Below are 21479 nucleotides of genomic sequence, written 5' to 3'. Positions count from 1 at the left end.
TCACTTTTATATTTTGTTCCGTATAATAATCCGTGTATAATCTAAATAAATTATAACAAATCATATAAAATTCATAAATTTATCTGGAATTCAATCGAAGTTATTTTAACTAATTTCTTGATTTACAAAAAAAAAAAAAAATGTAGATTCTTAAAAATAAGAATTTTATTCCGACAGGCTTAGATTTTTAGCTGTATTCGCGTAAACGCAGGAGAACCGTGCGACGACGATTCGGCGCCATCTCAACGGTGGAGGAGTCTTTTATCTGGCTTTCTTAAATGATATTTGCAACGATATATGCACATATAACGAAATGGAAGTATAAGTATAATACGCGGACTAGGTCACACGCGTGTAATAACGCGTCTCAAATATTTGTCGAGCCCTTTACTTCCCTTTTTTAACAGCCCAAAAACCGCGAATAGACTCTGGGTCGACGTCGAGCAAACAGGGCGCTTATCGAAATCCACCCGGCACGAGGGACGTGGGAATGTCGCGACTTTTATGTCACTTATCCGCGTCTAGGAGATTAAAAGGAGCGGACGCGCGCGCACACACACACACATACGTGTAAACGATACGGCAGTGCGTGCGTGTATTTTTCACACGTGTACTTTGACACTCACAGCATTAAACTCGCACTCAAGTTCTTAAATTTCGAAAATTCGAAGGATGTATAAATCATTAGTTTAAGTTTAAATCGCATTTTTTCAAAGTTTTACAATTTTTTCAAAATTTATTAGACATCACAATTATTTTTTCTTCGTCACAAAGAAAATGTTTAAATTTCTTGTCATGTGTTTGAGAATTCTTTACATTTCTTTTTTGATATTTATATTATATTTCCTAACTTTTCTTACTGAGTCATGTGTGTGTCTAATTGAGAGCTAGGGCAGATCATTTTAATAAAAATAACTCCCGATAACTCTTCCGACGATCGTTTACGATGGGTTTTGGGTTAGATCACCTCGGTTGGCCTTTTTTTCTTTTTCTTTTTCGTCATCGAAGAAAGAGGAGTGCTCGATGAATTTGACGAGAGTCAGCCCTTAGTATCATCGTACGGCCGTCTAATTTTTTCTTCGCATCGTTGTCAGTCATCGAGATTTCGATAAAGTACCGAACGAGAACAAGCAATGGTACGAAATAGACGACGGAAAGAATCGAGCCTGAGCTCTCCTCTTGACCCTTTGGCATGATAGGAATCCGTGGAAAGGACGAAAAGATGTAGCGAAGTGTGTCCGAAAAATAATTGTGACGCAAACGTGACAGTACTGTCCATTGAAGTACGCTTATTGGGTGTCAGAAAGAACGGCTACGCTTTATCTATTTTAATTTCGTCGCGTATATTCGATTTACTGGAAGGCGGTCGTTCTTTAACATGGAATGACTTCCGGGTGCTCGTTCCCGGAAATCACGGAATCCTCGTTTATCTCGATATCCATATCTCTTTTCAACTTCACATATTTTCATAATGAATCTCGATAAAACGATGCTAAACCTTTAAATTGTTAAACAAATTTTGTCAATAGAAATATATATTTATAACTTTATGAAATTTATACAAGTATATTTCTTGGCAGATTTTTTTATAAATATGATTTTTTTAATTTCTGACTTTTATTTATTAAATATGACAATAATATGGAAGTTATGATATAAAAATTGTCAATATTGTCAGTACTAAATATACAATTGAAAAATATATTTAATATATTTATGAATATATTTAAATACTTAAATTAAATTAAATTAATCTCTTGTTGATATAATAAAGATATGAATATATTTAATTATTTAAATTAAACTAAATTAATCTTTTGTGTTGATAATAATTTCATGCTGATAATGTGAACAAATTTGATTATTTGTTTAAAAAAATACTAATACAAACCTTATATTCGCGTCTTCGCTGAAATCAGGATATTTTACGTTTCCGCTCGAATAAAGGACATTCCCCTGCTGCGAGAATAAAACCAATCGCGAGTGCGTTGACACTTCGTATATGATGACTAAATATTTGAGCATTCAGCCCGATAGTATTGATAAAATTTTCGACAGTTCGGGCATTCAGCGTCCTGCAGAATAAAGAATTGTAAACCCCTTACAGCTGTTCAGATTACGGTATATGCTATATCGGCTGGTTATACACATATATCCTTCCTACTATCTATCCATTCATCGAAATCTCGGCTCGTGGCACGCGTAAGCCATTGTGATTAAAAAGAGTCGACAATTTCATTGATATTTTTAGAAAACCCATATTGAAACTGTAAAATGCAAAACAGCACAAGAATCTTTACTTTTTGACACTGCATGAATATTTGAAAATTTTTTATTTAATAAAGTGACGTTGTTTTGCATATCATAGCTTTAGTTGAGATTATAATATTTCATAAGAAAGTTTTACACACACACACGAGCTTTCATTTTGATCACTCGGTATATCTATATATGCATGGCAGATATATGAAGAAGGATCGAAGAGCTTATCAGCCCATGCGGCGATAGCTCTAATTAGCGCGGCAATTAGGCCGTTTTAAGAATCGCTTTAAATAGCCAAGATAAGTTTCGTCTATTTACTAGCGCGCCGAGATTATCAATTATATTAAATTCGCGTTGATTTCCGGCGATCGAAGAGAGACACGACATCTCTTCCCTCCCGTTGTTCTTTCACGAGCGGAAAGGTGAAGCGAGGATCGCGCCAAGGCAATCTAATCGATCACTCTCTTTCGGTACACACGAGTAGCAGATCCACCACGTGTGAAACTAGACGGGACGGCATACCCATAGAGAGAGAGAAGGGTTTTACCGCGATAGGTGATCAATAGCAAGTCAAACACGAGTAGCGTTTTATCGTCGCGTTACCATGGTAATTATACGCGATAGATATCGATAAACTGCGCACCTAGGTACATAGTAGTGTGCCGATACAAGTTTATCAGTAAGAAGCAAAGGGGCCTCGCGTCCAGGAATTTTAATCTTCGTTCTCTTCTCTCGACGCATAATAAATTTCGATTACGATAAACCACATATCCTGTCAATCTGTCAAAATTTGTTCGATAAAATTACAAATTTAATACAGAATACGGAGAATAGTTGAGTTCAAAAAATATCTCAAGTTGCTCTTATTTTCTTATATAGAGATTATTTTATTTTTACAATGTAAAATAAAAAATCGTGGTGATTGAAGAAGGAACCTTAAACAATATTATAATAATTATATAATTATATTTAGGTTTTTTTTTTAAAACAAGGAAGTGATCTGTTGATTGAAGCTCGATAAATTTTAAAGAAATAATAATATATATTAATTTTCTTCTATATTACATATCTATACTTTCTTTTTACAAAAGTGCAGAAAAAAAAATACATTACAAAAATATATTAATATAATGATATTTTATCCTAGCATTATTTTACATTCATTATCTGTTACAATATTTATTATGATTCGATTTATTTATTAATATATAAAATAACGCGTATTTTCTGCGATTTATATAATTGGTATCTCATCGACATTTAACGAGCTTACGCTCTCGTTTCGACGAAATTGAAATATGTGTACTTCTTCGTCCCTCGGCAGCCGATATATCCCGCCTCTTCTCCCTCCGGTCCCGGTCGTTCCACGAGCGCGGCACGTCTTAATTGCCAGCGGCGAGTAAAGATAATTGGCATTTGGCAGCGAGTGATCCGCGATACGCTCGACGATGGCGGCATGACGCGGTAGCTTCTTCTTGGAAAGAAGTTGGTCTGTTTGTACGTTTTATAAGTCTTGAATTTACCGCAGACGTCGCCGACCGCGGCCGCCGCGTCGTCCAATGCCGATGTTAGATACGGCAAGACGCCGTCTGAAAGACGGGAGGGCCCATCCCCATCCCTTTCCTCCCCATCAGATCCCTTCTGCTCCGCTTTTTTTTCCCCCCATTTTTCTGCGCGCACGGTTTTCTCCACGGCACTTACTGACGTCGATGATGCATTAATGTAATTGCGCTTGCCTTTCGCATGCGAGATAAGACGACGAATCTGCCAAAAGCAAGCCTTTCTTTCAATCGATTGAAAATTCAAGAGCTTGCCTTGAAAATTCACGCCGTTCAATAATCATGCATGAGAACGTTTAGAATTCACTTGAAATTGATGTGCAATTATATTTGCTTTTTGTTATAATTTATGAGAAATATAAAACTATTCTTTACTCGAAATAATTGTATTAAGCACTTGTATACTTGTGTCATAAAAAAAATGTCATCATCGTCAGTAATAAGTATATTTATAAAGAAAAACGAAACATTTACACTTGTGTTTCCCACTTAATAAAAAATTTGTTTTATTTATCTAACTTGTATATTTCAATATGTTAATTTAGAAAAAGATCACATGTGCATCGTATGTGTATAAAAAATTAAATCTTTATACGCGAATCTCTTTTTACATCATACGCTTTCAAACGCTTTCTTTTCTTTGCAATCCTTCATATTTTCGCAATATTTTTCAATCTTATCCGCTCACACAAACAAGTGTCACTCGTTATTACTTCTAAGTCTTTTCGAAGATTAGAATTTCGAGGGAAAAAAAAGAATTCTGTTGCTTCTAATCCGAAAGTTATTCGCAACGACACCTAAGGTGGAGGATATAAGAGGAAAAAGTGAGAGGAGAGTCCGAGGCCTTCTGCACTGTCTCAAGCACTCTCCTCGTGAGTGACACTCGACTGGTATGGCTGACAAAGAGCGAGAGTATCCACCAGTATCGAGGTACTAGAAGCACCATGTGTACAAGTGTACCCGTGAATATTATCGAAATTTAGCGAAATCACGCTATACGAATATTCCTCCTTACCGTCGTAGCCTTTAATATTCCAGCAGAAAAGAGGAAAATCGATATGCGGATATTTGACAAAAAGAAAAGTTTTAGTAAAAATTAAAATCGCGAGAAAAAAAAAACAACTTTAATATATACAAGAAATTAATTTACACATAATTATTATACGTGTTAAGTCTATTAGATCAATTTTAATTATTCAAGAATCGATTGTTATTTCTAGAAGAAAAAATATTATATACTACAGTGACAATCAATAGTACAAATTACGTAGCTAGAAGGAACATGATCATGCGATCAATTTGTAACGAATCGCCGCCCCTGTCATGTTTTCCAACTCGGAAGGGTGGAGACGTCATAATACTGGTTGACATTTATATACGGAGGATTTTACCCTCTCCCCTTCGGCTCTCTTAACGGGCGACTTCGACGCACCGTATAATCATGATACGCAGCAGGTACGTGTCACTTCTCGGACCCGCTTTTAAGAAGCTTTTGAAATTCGAGAGGCGACACCGACACGTGACCTACTGATTCGTTTCGTGTATGAGTCCTTGTAATCGAGACCTACGTCTATCCGTCAGTATGACAATAGAGTTTAAAATTTATAATATATGTATATTAAGAAGAAAAGAAAAACAAATATGTTTTATGACTTCCGTTTTAATTTCCGCAATTTTAATAGATGTAAGATAATTATAACAATTAATAAATTCGTTTGTCTTATTATATTATATTCTATTATATTATAATATATTATATATTATAGTATATTATATTATATTAATATTATATTAATATTAAAATTAATATATTATATTATATTATAATTGCATTTGTCGCAGAATTAAAATCAGTTATACAAATATAAATTCTTAATTGCGAAATTTCTAATAAAGTCTATATATTATATTATAAAAAAATATATATTATATTATTAAAAAAATACTCACTACGAATGTATCAGCATTTATTCATAACATTAATACATTTTTAATATTTTTAAAAAGCTGTTTAGAGATATCTAAATTTTTTTCATGTATTAAATATTAAGTAATTTAAATAATTCTTCTATAACTAAAGAAAAAAATATTAAAAATTAAATTTTTCTCTCCAACTGCGGTAAATCTTTTTTTAATAATCAATATTAAGTAAGACAAAACCTATAACAGTACCATAAATAATTATTCTCTTTTCAAGACTTAACGTTCGGTGTCCTACAAGTCGTACTCGTCATTAAATGGATAAAGAAATCTGTTTTTTTTTTTCAAAATCATACGTAGATAAACGCATACATTTCTTCGAGTGGACACAAATGATCAAGAAGAAGAGAGAGTTTCTATCGGAAGTCGATGAAAAATTGCCGCGATAACGATGAAACACAATAAACCCGTTCCCCACTCAGGTCGTTCAGTAGCGACTGAGACTAATTGCAGCTCCGATTACAATGTCCTCGGCTATTATTATAATTTATAACTCGGTATTGTTGTTGCGCGATCATGTTATCGGCGATGTGACGCGCGCGCATGCCTTTCCATCGTCGAAGCCAACGAACGAAATCTATTCGGTTTTATGTGATCTGAATTTTTTGTTTTGAATTTTTATAGGACGGTAAAAAGCCCCATTAGTTTCGTAGGTAAGAACTCAATTATTGGAAAGATTGTTAGCATGATTTTTAGGTTGACTTTTAAGTTAGATCATAAAGAGTTGTGGTTTACAGACGTCAATAAAAACGACCCTAAATTGTCTTGAATTTCACGGTGAATTGGAGCGCAGATATAATGTCTTACTTAGTGAACACGACCAGTGATTTTTATTTTCAAAAATTGAAACAAATGATGACGAATTTGTTGAGAAACTCAACTTGTCGATTCAGATTTATCGAATCTAGAAATTTTCGCACGACATGTTTCGCGTATTATTCTTTATTATTTGACACATAATAGAAAAATAATTTCATGCTGTTTTATAATAATAATATAATAAGATTTCTATCTTTGCAATATTAGAGAAAAAATATTACGTCTGCGTTGAATTTTTGAAAAATGTTGAATTTTTTGTTCAATTTTTACCGCACTTTTATATTGAAAATTAATTGTAATTAAATATGTATATATTTCATTGGCGTTAAATGAGATTATAATTGTTGGATTGCCATAAAATAAGATAAAAAGATTCGTCCAATCATCCCGATCCAATTTTATCTTACGACCTTCACATTAAACAAATAAAGTTCATAATTAGAACGCAGACTGTAATGAGCAAAATAAATGCAGCATTAATGACGAACCGCCGGTGATTGACCTCTTTGTGGGCCTCGCACATTATTCGAATGCGATAACAGGACCGCGAGCGATTTGATAAGAATTGGAGTGGGAAAAGATTATATGCACTCCCAAGTATTTTTGAGAATCTGATCGTGACAGTTACTCAATCGAGACGTCGGCTAAAAAGTCAGATACGTTATCGTCGATGCGATAAGAATCGATGTGAATTTTCGAGTCGTTAAATGCGGATGCGCGGCTTCATCAAAGGTTTTTATATAGCTGTCCCGCGAGTTTTTTTTCCCCGGTTTCCTCGCTCTTTCTCTTAGAGGAAAAAAGGGAAATTATCATCGTCGCATATTGTCTGCGAACGTGATAGAGAGGTCTTTCGGGGTCAAGTTGCAAGAGCAAGCTGCAGCGTTGCCGGACGCGACAGCTGGATACAGCGGAGGGCTCGATTCATTTATTTATTTAAATATTTACACGACGGAATCCATCGAGTAAATCCTGCCTCATTTCACGATAAACATAAGCAATCCTTTTCAAATAATCGAGTCTTAAGATCACAAAGTAATCCGAAACGCAATAATCTCAAGTCTTCACAATCTTACTGAAATTATCTATGATTATAAAACAATTCTTCTTTTATCGAGTTTTATTTTATTTTATTCCCTCACGCCCTCGCACTTTTAAAGTAAAACTAATAGTCAATATCAGAAAACAAAGTTTCTACCGCACGGTATAATCGCGCCTCTTCCGCGTTCGCTCGCAAATTCCGCGAGCCGTCATCAAATTTATTACCCGCCTCGGCCACCCGCCTCGGTCGCGAGATCCTCAAAGCTTGTGCAGGGCACGCACGCAAAGGGAGGACGAAGGCGAGAGCGTAGCCTCGAGGCGGGACTTTTTGCTCGGCACACATGTGGCCGAGCGGCTAGCGGCGATTCGGACTCGATAAAAGCTCGGATCCCCGAGATGATGACGGCCGGGAAAGAAAGATAGGCAGAAAGAGGATGTGGCGGATGGAGAGAAAGAGAGAGAGTCGGCTGGACCTCGCTGTCCGCCAACTTGAGCGAATCGCATGTGCGATGGTGCGCACATCCGCGAGCTCGGACAGAGAGGGAGAGGGAGGAGGAGAGAGAAAGACGGAGAGAAAGACAGAGACGCGCGTACGCGTGCGTGTGCCGTGCATTATGCACGTGCATCGCGCGGTCAGCGATGGCGGACCCAGCCGCGACCCAGCAAAAAGCATTCTCTCTCTCTCTCTCTCTCTCTCCTACGGCCAGTGTGAGAATGAGCGCGGTTATCGATTACGCGCGACGGAGAACGCGATGCGATTCATTAGCTTCCCTTTGCGGTCCTCTTCCACGTCGAGTGACTTACGAGAAAATGGAGATAAAATATTTCCGCGGCGTCTCATATTTTCATTGATTAATTTTTATCGATGTAAGATATCGCGGAATGATTTTTCGATGGGAGAGGGAATGACAAAAGGAGAAAGATCCAGCCGATCGGTTTGGGAAAAAGGCACACGATTTATATAGTATTCCTTCGCACTTGTACGCGCATGTTCGAGCTGTCAAAGTAGTGACATTTCTCAACCGAAATAATCATGCGAGCGAAGGAGGCACAAGTGGTTGCTCTCGCACGACCGAGGATTTATGAGTTTTTGAGAAAATTATGCTTAAGGACATTTTTACGATGTCATTTAAAACGTTGCTCTCCGCAACGGTGATGAAGACGACGACGACGACGCTCGTAAAAGTCGTCTCGCTTTTACCGTGATGATATAAAAATTCTGGACCGATAAGGACGGAAATTTGATTCGAGTGCGGTTTTCGAAAAGTGTCCCCGGCGCCATCTAATTATTCAATTTTACTATATCACATGCACTTTGTGACATTTTTTAACGCCTTTTCTGGGAAACTCATTCGCTTCGATCGTAACTCAATAAGCAGTTAACAATAATAGATATAATCTCGTCGTAAAAAGATTACTCCTGTTACCTCGTCAGCTGAAATGCTATTAAAATTTAAGTATTATTGGAAAATCGATTTTTCAAATTTCTCTTCATTTATCTAATTTTTTATTAACACAAATATACTATAATCTAATATCAGGAATAAAATTGTAGCTTATTGTTAGAAAAAGATGTTGACATATTTTCTCGATTTTCTTTCAAACTTTTCACGTAATAAAATTTTCCAGTAATATAATGAAAGCGGTAATATTATAAATAATAATTAGAATTTTGATTCGTTGTAGATTTTTCATCGTTCTAAAGATTCCTCTCGCTATACACAAATTAAAAACAATAATATAATAGTTACCTTTAAAAGGAGCAATGGAAGCGTTTTCGCTCATTCCGATTAGAAATAAATTTTTTTTTCCTCGAACCACAAAATCTAAGGTTCCTCGATTGCGCCAGATCAGGGGAACATTCCCCGAGAGCCCTCACGTTTAACGACGGTGGATCGTGCCCCGGTGGCACGCTCCGGGTCGCGAGCGGTCGTAAAACAGCGAGAGGCCTTGTTTCGTCTAATAGCTCAAAACATCGTCGCCAGGATTGGCCAACGAAAAAGTGCCACCACCTTGCCCGCGTCCCTCTCCTCCTCATCCTCTTTCGGCCCGCGCCGATAAATTTCCTCCGCGCGCTTGTCAAAACTTGCTGTGGTGGTGCGACCATAAATTTCATCCGGTCGCCCCCCCCCCTCCCCACCGCCCCTTCACCCCCGAACCCGAGCGGGTTATTAACGCGCGACCGACATTTCGCGGCCACCAACGACCCCCCGCGCAATAGCGTTTACTTCTCCTGCCGATACCTGGCATCGCTAGTTCACCGTTCACGGCGAAACACGAGCGGCACATCGTATATCACCTCGGCCTCTCCAATTTGCCAGGTGATTTTTACGAGCCGCCGCCGCGCGCAGCTTTTACCGGGAAAAACGTGACGAATCTATCCGCCGCCGATGATGCCATGCGAGATTTTAATATATATTTCGTGTATTCAAAAAATAATATTAAATAATGTATAAAAAAAACAGCAGGTAAGTCATGTTTCATTAATTATAACCAATACACTTTAAACTGACGTTGTAACCAGTAAAATAGAGAGAGAGAGAGAGAGAGAGAGAAAGAGAAAGCTTGACGCTTGCGTTACTTCGTAACATGCGTCGCGTTCATCATATCGTAACGGGTCGACTGAAAAGTTATCCACTAGAGAGATCCGCAGAAGAGGAGAAGAGCGCGCGCGTCCTCGAAGGAATGCGAAGGATGCGCCCAACGTTCGGAGAAGCCGAATTTGTCCGGCTCGAGGATCTTAGCGTGTAAAGGACCCGAGCGGTAGAGAACCCGGGGCCGGGTTCTTCAGTCTCGAGGATACTCCGTCGTTCCCTCGAGCTGTCATTCGCCTGACGCGAGGCAAGGGTTTCCAAAGTGCCCGATAGTGTATCCGGCGCGGCGCGGCTCGAGCGTCGCGAGATGCCGGTGTTATTATACATGGACACCGTATAAAGTTTCCTGCCGCTCTCTCGCGTCCGGCTGCTTTTCGTCAAAAAGAAGATGCCCGCGCGACGGGCCCGCGCCTTCAGGACTTTTTCTTGCATTCGGCCCGTTTGACACTTGATAGCGCCAGGCGGGCCTAATAGGGCGTGTATTAGAATATATCTACGCAATGCGTATTCATATACATATACATATCGTATACACACGCGACATACGTGCCCGCGTATATAGAGATACATAGGATGACGTAGGCAGACATGGACACGTGGTGCGGGCACGCGGGTATGGTATACGACGTGGCCCCACGAAGCATTCTCTTTCTTCTTCTTCTCCTCTCTTTTTCTCCATCTCTTCCTCTTCTTCTACGTCTTCTTCGACTTCGAAGAGTCGTTTCTTGCCGCCCCGTCCGCGTCCGTCAGATATGATCTTTCCCGTTTGATAAATCACTACCGGAAATTCCGACAAAAAAAACCATTGCTCTCTCTCTCTCTCTCTCTCTCTCCTTCGCGCTCTAAATGTTTAATTGGTGAGTATCCGTTAGAGCATTCTTTTCCTCGCGAGAGAAAACGTTGTCTCTAGTATCGTGATCTTACTTTTGTTTTATCCTATATTGAATCCTCTTTGTGTATTCCTCAGTTTATCATATATTATAATATATCTACGATATAAAAATATATCTTAAATAAAATGTAAAAATATCTTAAAATTAAACCTGTTGTTCTCGGTATCGCGTACTTATACGTTTTTATGATTATAAAGCATTTGTCATTATCTTATCATTTCATATCGAAAACAATAATGTGATCTTTACAAACTTTTTTTTACAAACTCGCATAAAAGTTTTCATTTTTTATTTCCTTTTTTTTAGAAGAAAGTGACATTTTTTCCTAATCATTCTATATATATTTTATTATATACATATAATTATATGCTTAACATTACATTATTATTAATTATATTAATTATATTATATATTATACATTATTTATATTATTATTAATATATTATATATATGCTTAATTATTATACTATTATATTATTAATTATATTATCATTACATACATAAACCCATAGGTATTTTTTATTAAAAATCTTTCGTATACAGATATATATGCAAATATTAGATATAGTAAACTAATGTTAATCATATATATACTGTTACGTGTTTTAACTAAACTTACTACTCCCGTTACTCCCGTCTTTGTTCTTCGAGTTTAATGCCGCCCCCAAGGCTCGTCCCGTTGATACTTCAACAAAATCAGCTTTCACAATGATCTCAGAATCATATCTATCTGTCAGTTCATTGTGAAAACCAGTTTTGTCTTAATTGCCGGCGATGACTGCAATTTCATCGTAGCTCGATAGCATCGTCCCCAATCTGTAAGATATATTCGAAGATTATATTTATTAATTCAAAATACGCTTGTATAATATGTTGAGCTTGAATCTCAAATTGCTCAAAGATTATTGCGATATTTTCTACGAGAATACGTTCTAATAATTGTTCCTCCATTTCTCGCGTCCTGTCAACGGTCCTGAAAATAGAAAAAAAAAAACGAATCAGTCTTGTGACAAATTAGAAAAGAAGAGAGAGAGAGAGAGAGAGAGAAAAGAAAAGTAGAAAGAGGACCTCTCTGCGTCGTTCACGCGGCTTTCACTTCTGCGGATTTTTAAAGTGAGGCGCGATGCCCTCGGGAAAGAGACGTTCTTACCGGGCCTCGAATTTCTGTGAACGTCCTAAAATAACAGGCAGACGTGTGCCAGACGTTGCCGAAAATCGTCGTTTCGAGAATCGGTCACCCTTCGTGTTCGCCGCCCTGCTCGCTGCCTCCTTGTGTCTTAAGATCCCTTTCGAGGGGAGAAAGAAGAATGGCGATACCGAGGCAGGAGGGATACACTTTTTAACGTGCGTTTCCCCAAATAATACATTCCTCAGCTTTTTCGCGTACACACGTCCCGTGTCATGTCCGATAACGAGTCAGCTAAGGTTTTGAGAGATCCGTAAAAAGCATCGAAACTAGTGGACTATATTAGATTCAAGTGGATCAGAAAACATTTTATTCTGTACTTTATAAATTGTCGCCTGTGGGAAAGCTTGTAAGTGTTTGTCCGTCATCGGAATATCTTTAAGAGATCATTAGAAAATGTGTTAGATCGGACTCTAACGATAACGTTTATCTCAACAATCTGATAAAAATAAATGTTAAATCCACAACATAATAAAGCAGAATTCGAAAAAAAAAAAAAAAAATCATAAAATATAAAGAAATCAAAATAAAATTAACTAAAATTAATTACTATTAATTACAGCAATAATTAAAGATATAATATAATATAAACAATTAAAAATGTATTATTTGTCGATTTTAATGTAAAAATTAAAAAAACTACTTATTTCTCATCTATAATAAATTCTTTTTATATTACATTTTTAATTATATTTTTTATTGACCCGCATTTTGTTACCGAGATATTTTTCATAAAATTATGATAATATTTGTACACTTTGAAAATAAATTGACGCGTTCGGAGTGTGAGGCGTACGGAAAGCGGTGTGTCGCTGGACAGGTCAAACATCACACGCACCGAACACGATGACCTCGAGGAATGCGGGGAACGATGATCAGTGATATTTAAACTCCCATCGATCCTTAATCGACAGATCTACTTGGGAGGTTTTCATCGTAACCAGCGGGGAATGTTATAAAGCGATTTAAAAAGCGATGCTTAACATGCTCTCGCGCGCCGATGAATAAACGTTTCTTACATAAACGCGTATTATCGCGTGTCTGTTAATTCCTTAAATGTTCGCAGCAATGCGGCACCTGCGCATTCTTTAACACGCCGTAGTTTCTCAATTCAATTATAATTATTTTGTAATCGTAATTTTCATACAATCGGCTTTATCGTAGAAGAACTGCGCGATGATTATCAATTATAATATTAATAATAATTTAATTTGTAATCCTTCTCAAAAAACAGAGGCGTGATAAATTTATCTCTTCTTTATACAAATGGTGTAGAATAATGCAGATTATTTGTGAATTAAGTGAATTAATTTATTTATCAGACTTGAATTCTTTGAAAAAAATGATTAATAATCTTTTAAGAGCTTAAATTTTCGCACCCACGGATAGAAAGTAAACGCGATTTTACGAGTCTTCATGGCTTTGCTATTGGACAGTAAACGTTCGTAAGGGTCCACCGCGGTATATACATTATTTTATACGTGCTTTATCGGTCTGCCGATAACGGCGCGGCGGCAGTTACACGGAGTCCTGATAAAGATACGACCTCGCGACCCGCTCGCTATATTCCATGCAAGAGAAACACATCAGCGAAAAGAGAAGGAAAGCGTGCGAGGATTCGGTCTTCATTTCCTTCCAGAAGTACTTCACAAAGAGCAGTTCAGTACATGTTATCTTTATATAATAATGAAAATTTTTGATAATAATAAATTTAATGAAAACTTTAAACAGATCTTCTCTCTCTTTCCCTCTGAATGTAATAAAGAATATTTTGAAGTGGTAATTTTTTCGCGATTTTATTATTTTCCTTTTTTTTTTTGAGGAAGAAAAAATTAATTTCGAATTATTTCTTGTAGAATTTGACTGGAAAGATTTATCCAATGACGTTTGGGAGTCGGAACGATGATTCGCAACGAGATTTCCAACTGTCATCCCGTAAATCTTTCTTGAACGGTGTTCACTGTTTTCCTCTCAATATTTCTACGGGGGGAGGGTATATATGGTGGGGGGGAGTGCATTAAAGGGGGAGGAGGGGGTAAGACGTATGGTAACGTCGATATCTCGTAATAGCGTGCACCGCCGACCGGTTCGCTCACTGATTACGCCGTGCGTTGGATCCTTCCGAGAATCCGGCCGTCGCTTTTATCTAATTAACGCGGTTAGATCGGCTGCGACGGTCTTGAGAGCGATCGTAAAACTTAACGAGCGAGGATCGCCGGAACATATCGTAATGTACGCGCGCGAAGTTGCCGGCTGTTATCGAGATTGCGTGTTATCTCGTTGCGAAATGTTGCCTGATAATCGTGTTCGCGGATAAAGGATCGAGTCGCAGAAAGATATTCTTCAACGAACGTCGAATCAAAGTGTCGTAAATTATTCGATTATTCGGATAAATATATTTTCTTACATTCATATTTTTGCTAGAAATAATTATTTTAATTATCACTCGAACAAATGAAATTGAATATATATACTGACTTTCAAGATGCATAATGATTAATTAATACGATGAGAGAATGTGTGAAAGATTGAATAGATGTTTGTTATATCCAGAAAATAATAGAAAATTCAAAATAAATAATAAAAAAGAAAAGAATATATTTAATAATTAATTATTAATTTAGTAAACGCGGGAAATTCATATATAATTATTATATATAATAATAATAACAATATATTTTATTTCTTTATCGACAAAGTAAAGATAAATTAAGAAAAAAAAAAAATTAAAATATATTTATTTCCAGCAATTGTAAAATATAAATTCATCCACACTTTTTTATATAAATAAAAAAGAAATATCCCATATTTATTGCGTCGATAATTGATCTCAGGGAAAACAGCCGGTACATTTAATAACGTACCTAAGGATGCACTCCGTATCGACAGAATGCAAGTTACCGATTGCAAGCAACGTGTGAAATCCCTACATCATCATCAATCATATATCTCTATGTAAGTTCTCTGCTTTACCGACCACATATCCTGCACGAGCCACTCGATGCTTGAATATGTGCTGTACATAAATTGCATGGGACAAAAAAAATTTATTACGCGAAAGTTTGTCGAACGAATTTCTTTTCTCCCTAACGCAAACCAAAAGATGTTACAAATCTGAAAAAAAAAAACCTGACAGTATCAAATTTATATAAAGAAAATTTCTTCAAAAAAACATTCTTTAAATTTCTCTCAGAAAATTTATAAATATATATTTATACATTCAAAGTATTTTTTTTTTTTTAATAATTTTATTCTTTATTGCCTCTGTGCAAAAGTTTGAAAGCGATATGCTGGAGTTGAAAAATGTCGGCATTTTAATTTAGACGCGTATATAAGAATAATTCTTATTATTTATTCATGATATAATGATACACATAAGATCTGAATTTTTTGCGCCTCCACATCGTCAAGAGCTTAGCTCACCGAAATTTATACCGGTTTTTAATCTCGCGCTAAACGCCTCGTTCGAAAGGGCGTAGTAAGCGGAAGAGGCGTAAAAGTCATTCAGTCCAGCGGCGAGCCATTGATAGAGGCGACGAAGCGAGGTCAGCTATTTGTACGCGTGACAGACCCCTCCGGAGAATCTCGCGCACGCACGCACGCACGCACGCACGTACGCACTCGCTCGGATTGGGTGTGTGTGTGTGTGTGTGTGTGTGTGTGTGCGTGCGTGACACATGCGCCGCGCGATTCGATTCCGGAGCTCGATACAGTGGTCGAAAAAAAATCCGACAAAAAAAAGATATTGGGAGATTATCCGAGTCTCATTAGAGCCCCGTCCTTATTCACTCGATACATCGTGCGTCTTCTCTTCACGAGAGAATATCGCTATACACGAACGTTTGCACAGCTGTCGAATCGTCGTATTGATATCTGGAAGATATAGATTCACGCTGTTTCTGTTTTTTTTTTAACTTTTTGTAACTCCATATATTTGCAATTTTGACTATCTGCTTATATATAGAGGTAACGTTCGATTAAAATATATTTCAATTTTTTAAATACGTATCTTTTAAAGATCTCTTCGACTCTTACGTCGTTTAGAAGATTAATGCTATTTATAATTGTCATTTTCCATTAACAATTTTTATGCAATATTTTATAAAAAATGTTTATTATTCAAAGCATTATTTTTAACCGTGTCCGGGATCGTCACGATTTCCGTCACCAAAGATTAGCCTTACAAGAAAATTATTACGCCGCTTGTATTTCAATTTATAAAAAAATGTAATATAAAAAAATTTTCTTCAGCAAAATGCAAATTATTTATACTATCCACTATTTTTCTTTTTTTAGCGATATAAACTGCATCACTCGCGGAAAAGAATGATAATAACAGGCTATGCAAAAGAGATTGAGGATTTAATCGTTAAATTAATCCTCGAGGAATGAATGAATTTTTTTTCTCAATAATAAAAATTATACTTTATAATTTTTCCTCGCATATAAGACAGGTAGATATCACACACATTAGCAAGAATAATACATATATATATATAACGTGTGAGTACTCCTTAATTTTTTCATCGAGACCCAACACAAGCCGAAGCAAAGGTCGATATTTGAGCGCGTTACAGTCTCGCAAATGTGACACGTCCCGAGATCGATTTGCATACAATGGAAGCGCTCGGGCATTCAATATGGTTCGGAGAATATCTCGCGCGGCAAGCATGCGCGGGTAACGAGCGATTAAAGAAACATTAACGCGTTACAAAACCGCATTGAAAAAAGGCGGCGGCGCGTTGATGTCATCGCCGAGTCACGATCGTGAATGCCGATTAAACGAATGCCCGCGCGCGTACGGCATACGATCGTGAGACGGGGATGAACGATGGCATGAACTTGGGGTGGTGTACGTATATCGCGAGGCAGATGCATTTTGGAGGAGAGCACTTTGAGGCTGCCGTTCTTCTCGAATTTATTTTTCGTAGAAAATTGAAATTATTTAGGTAAACAAGAAGCGAATAGCTGTAAATAGTTTCTTTCGTATTTACGGATTCTCGAATTAAAATTAATTCATTTAAGTTTTTTAATTTTTCTTCCTTATATAAATTAAGTTAATTCATTTAAGTTTTTTAATTTTTCTTCCTTATATAAATTAAGTTTCTTTTAAGAAATACATATTAAATCTTTTTTAAATTATTTTTAATCATTAATAGGAAATAAAAAAAAAAAAAAAAAAAAATTAATATATGTTGGCGTTGGACTTTTGATTCTTGCCTGAATCTTTAAGACTTTGCAAGAATTGATAATAAATAAAACAAAAGTGGAGGTCCCCTCAACTTCAATGGAATTCTAATTTGAGAATCGTAATAAAATCTTAAACTAAATATTAAAGTTATAATGATGGAACACAGATCTAATGAAGCATTACACGTTCGTTTAGTCAAACTACTTTCGGATTATATTCCGATGGAACACCGATCGGTTGGTAAAGATAGAAGCACGTAACGATAAGATATCGATATCAAATATTTTGTCTCCCCTCCCTCCCTCCCTCCCCTTCTCCCCCTTTCACAATATTCATTCAATTATTGCGAAAGAATATCGTTGCAATCAAGTCGATAGCTACCCGCGGGAGCGTCATGGAGAAAAGTCTTCTTCCCGATTGACGTAATTTGCTCTAAACTAACTCACGATCAATAGAAACTTCGTTGCACGAAAGCCGAGATATCGTACTATGTTTCTACGCCCTAAAATTATCCTACACGAAATGGGATAAAAGGAAACTTAATTAAAGTTAATCTTTCACTAGATGCGTAAACGAGTGCGAAGAGAAGCAATCGATGGAGCTGCGTTTTTCTTTTACTTTTCAAATTTTTCTAATTATTGATTATTGGGTATTGCATATTTTATTTTATTTCTTGATTCGTGGGGGGTGAAGCAACCTTTGACTTTTCGACTACAGCTTAACTTTGACAACACTGTTGCGAGAATCGTACATTTTTTATATTTTCATCATTTCTCTCCATTTCGGAAATATGTATTTATGGAAAAATTATTGGAATATAAATGCTTTTATTACTTCTTTCCCTTGTCATCAATCTATAGATATTTCGATTCGTCATAAAATAAATGAATAGAACGCTTGCAATCCGTCCAAATTATTTGATCCGATATGAGCGTGAATCATTCGGGATGCCTTCGTTATTCATTAATAAGAGCACGTGCGACAACGTAGAGCAGCCATCATCGGGGCTGCCGAATTTTTTTTTCGTCGTCGCGTTTCATCAACGACGCGGCTACTTTCGCGAGAGTTTGCAAAACTTTCAAGTGTCACGTTATCTCTATACATACACACAACTACGAGAGAGAGAGAGAGAGGGCTTTTATGTATCTTTCTAACGCGCTCTCTCTAGTATTTGTTTCTATGATTTTTCCAAAAACCGCCTTTCATTCCTCTTCCTTTTTTAACTTTCAATGACAACAATTAAACATTAATGAACACCGAATGTATTAAACAATTTATATCGCTCTATTTAAATATATATTCGAAAGCTTTTCCTATATATATATATATATATATGTTTACGATTGCTTCAATAATTTCTTCAACTTCCCGAATTTGTTTTCGACTCGTTTTCCTGTTTAATAGAAATAATAATAATGCTCATCGGCTAACAATGCAAATCGTCGTGATGAACGTATGCAGCTCTAACACATATATATTTGATACCGACACGATGCGTCATCTTTCTATTCTCGGGATAGCTAATTGTTCTAATTAAGAGGATTGCAGCTCCGGAATAACTTGACGGGTTTATATTTGCCCGACGACACGACGAGAAACGTTTCCCATGTCGCTTCGCGAGGGCTACTTTTCCACGATCCGATATTATTTCAAGAACGACATTGAATCCTCCTCCTTAATCTCTCTAATGGAAACTCACTGATAGGGAAGAAAAATAATCGATATATATAGTATTTATTAATAGTTATACGCGAAATGTTTGAGCAGGGTGTCTAATCAAATTTTTGTAAAAAGATTCCCTGATAATTCCTTGATCTTGCAGATATTTTTGTCCAAAATTCCAAGTAAAGAGAATATTTGAAAAAATGTTTAGTGCAATTTGCTGACATATTCTTTTTTTTTATTGCGCGTTTTCAATTTCATCTAAAAATTAAAATAAAAATATGAACTGTATATTCAATATTTTTGTTAAGATATTTAATATACATTATAAACAGAGATAGATATATAATTATAATATATTTTAAGTACATAATTCACAACTTGGTTTATTGGCGGATTGTCTATTGATGCTTATAGTAGAATTGCAGGAACAAAATTATCAAAGAATTTTTTTTTAATCTCCCCGAGTCTCAATAAAATTCCATGAGAATTCCTTGGTTTCTACAAAGAAAAATCCGTGAGAATTCCAGGTTTTTCATGTTTTTCTAAGGAGTAGACACCCTGTTTCAGTTTTTCAATGCAGAATATATGATTTTTTATACGACTTCTCGTTAGCAAGAGAATTATTCTCAAGATTATTTCACACATACAAATTTTAAATCATTATAGTCTATTTAAATATAATATTTTAGTAATTAAAATTTGCCAAGAGCGATTCATTTTAATGTAAATCTTACTTCGCATTCCGAGTCATACAATATCGTTTGCTGTCGGGAACTCACTTCGGGCAGAAATCGCGGAGCATCAGAGCGCGGCGCGCTTTTCTTTTCTTTGTATATACGTGGCGATCTGGTTACCAACGGGGAGTTCGAAGAGAAAAATAGACGAGATCGCGGACCAAGTGCGAACGACCGCGCGGGGTGTCCTCCGAAGGAGGCGACTAATGAAACGAGGCCGGGAGAGGGGAGGGAGGGAGGGAGGGAGAGAGACAGACGGGGAAAGCCGTCGAAAGGGACCGTATATACCATCACTTGGCCGAGTGTGAAGTAGTGCCGCTCTCTCGAGCGAGGAAGGTAATCGGAGGATGAAGAAATAGGAAGTCGAAGGAGGATGGCGAATGCGGCCAACGATGGAGAAAGACGACGTCCCCGTCCTCCCTCCAAGGACGAATTCCGCGATAAAATGGAAATGATTCGCGGAGAGATGAGGCTGTTAACACAGGGACGAACCTCGGGAATTTCGCGAAATATATATACGGGGGATATCTTCATTGCGAGGACGACCCCCTGATCCGGTTGAACAGGGCGCCCAAGTAAAATGATGAAGAGAGAAGGGGAGTAGGGCAGACGAAAGGGCAACCTACCAAGAATGATTCTCCCTACCTTTCTCTCTCTCTCTCTTTCCCCGTGGGAAGAAAAGAGTAGGAGTAAGAAAGCGGTGGAGAGGAAGGAGAGGAAGGAGGAAGGGGAGGACGACCACCACCTATACAAAGATCTCTACACGGCCGCCAGTGGGAATGGAATGCAGGTACGAGTCTAGTTCTCTGCTTCCCCCCCTCCCTCCCTCTCCTCTTTACCTTCTGACCAGCCACCCTTCCGTCCCTTCCTCTTTCTTCCCCGTCTCCACCGCAGCAGACGTTTCTTCTTCTTTTTCTTCTACGCTTCTCCTCTTTGGCATCCACTGCCGACCACGATGTTGCTCACCGAATCATCACCGTGTTCTACCTTTCTGCTCGCTTAACCATTTACTACTACATTACTCTGTGCGTGTCTGTCGGGCTGCTACTACTACTATTACTACTACTTTCGACTGCTGCTACTGCTTTATTAAACTATTACTACACTGTTCACACACGGTTTCATGACTATTTTGCGGATGTTCTCTTCGTTTTCTTTTTGCTGAATCGATTAAGGCTCAACTGTCACATTTTAATTTGGATAATATATGACACTTTTATTAAATTTATTTGCGATTTAAAATAAAAGATTTGCAATTCTCGCTCAATTTTCCACGCTCCAAATAATCAAAATGTCGAGCATTTCAAATCAAAGTCCGATTATTAGTTTGAATCCGGAGGCCTCGAACTCTTTCTATTTCCATCACGCAATTCGTTCGAGCTTTGCACGCTATACGGCCCGGTCGACGTGCGGCGGCCCTGTCGAGGGAGAGACGACGTGGAAGCAACTAAGACCCGTACCTAGCATCAACGCGTCGTTGCCCGCTCGTCTCGCATCGTGGCTCGTTAGTTTATAGCCTGTGCGAGTCCGCGGATAGTACACTTGCTGGCTATCGCGT

Source organism: Cataglyphis hispanica, chromosome 26 (assembly GCF_021464435.1).
Source record: "Cataglyphis hispanica isolate Lineage 1 chromosome 26, ULB_Chis1_1.0, whole genome shotgun sequence".
In the NCBI taxonomy this organism is placed as follows: domain Eukaryota; kingdom Metazoa; phylum Arthropoda; class Insecta; order Hymenoptera; family Formicidae; genus Cataglyphis; species Cataglyphis hispanica.
The sequence above is the reverse complement of the archived record's forward strand: the minus strand, read 5'-3'. Positions refer to the sequence as shown.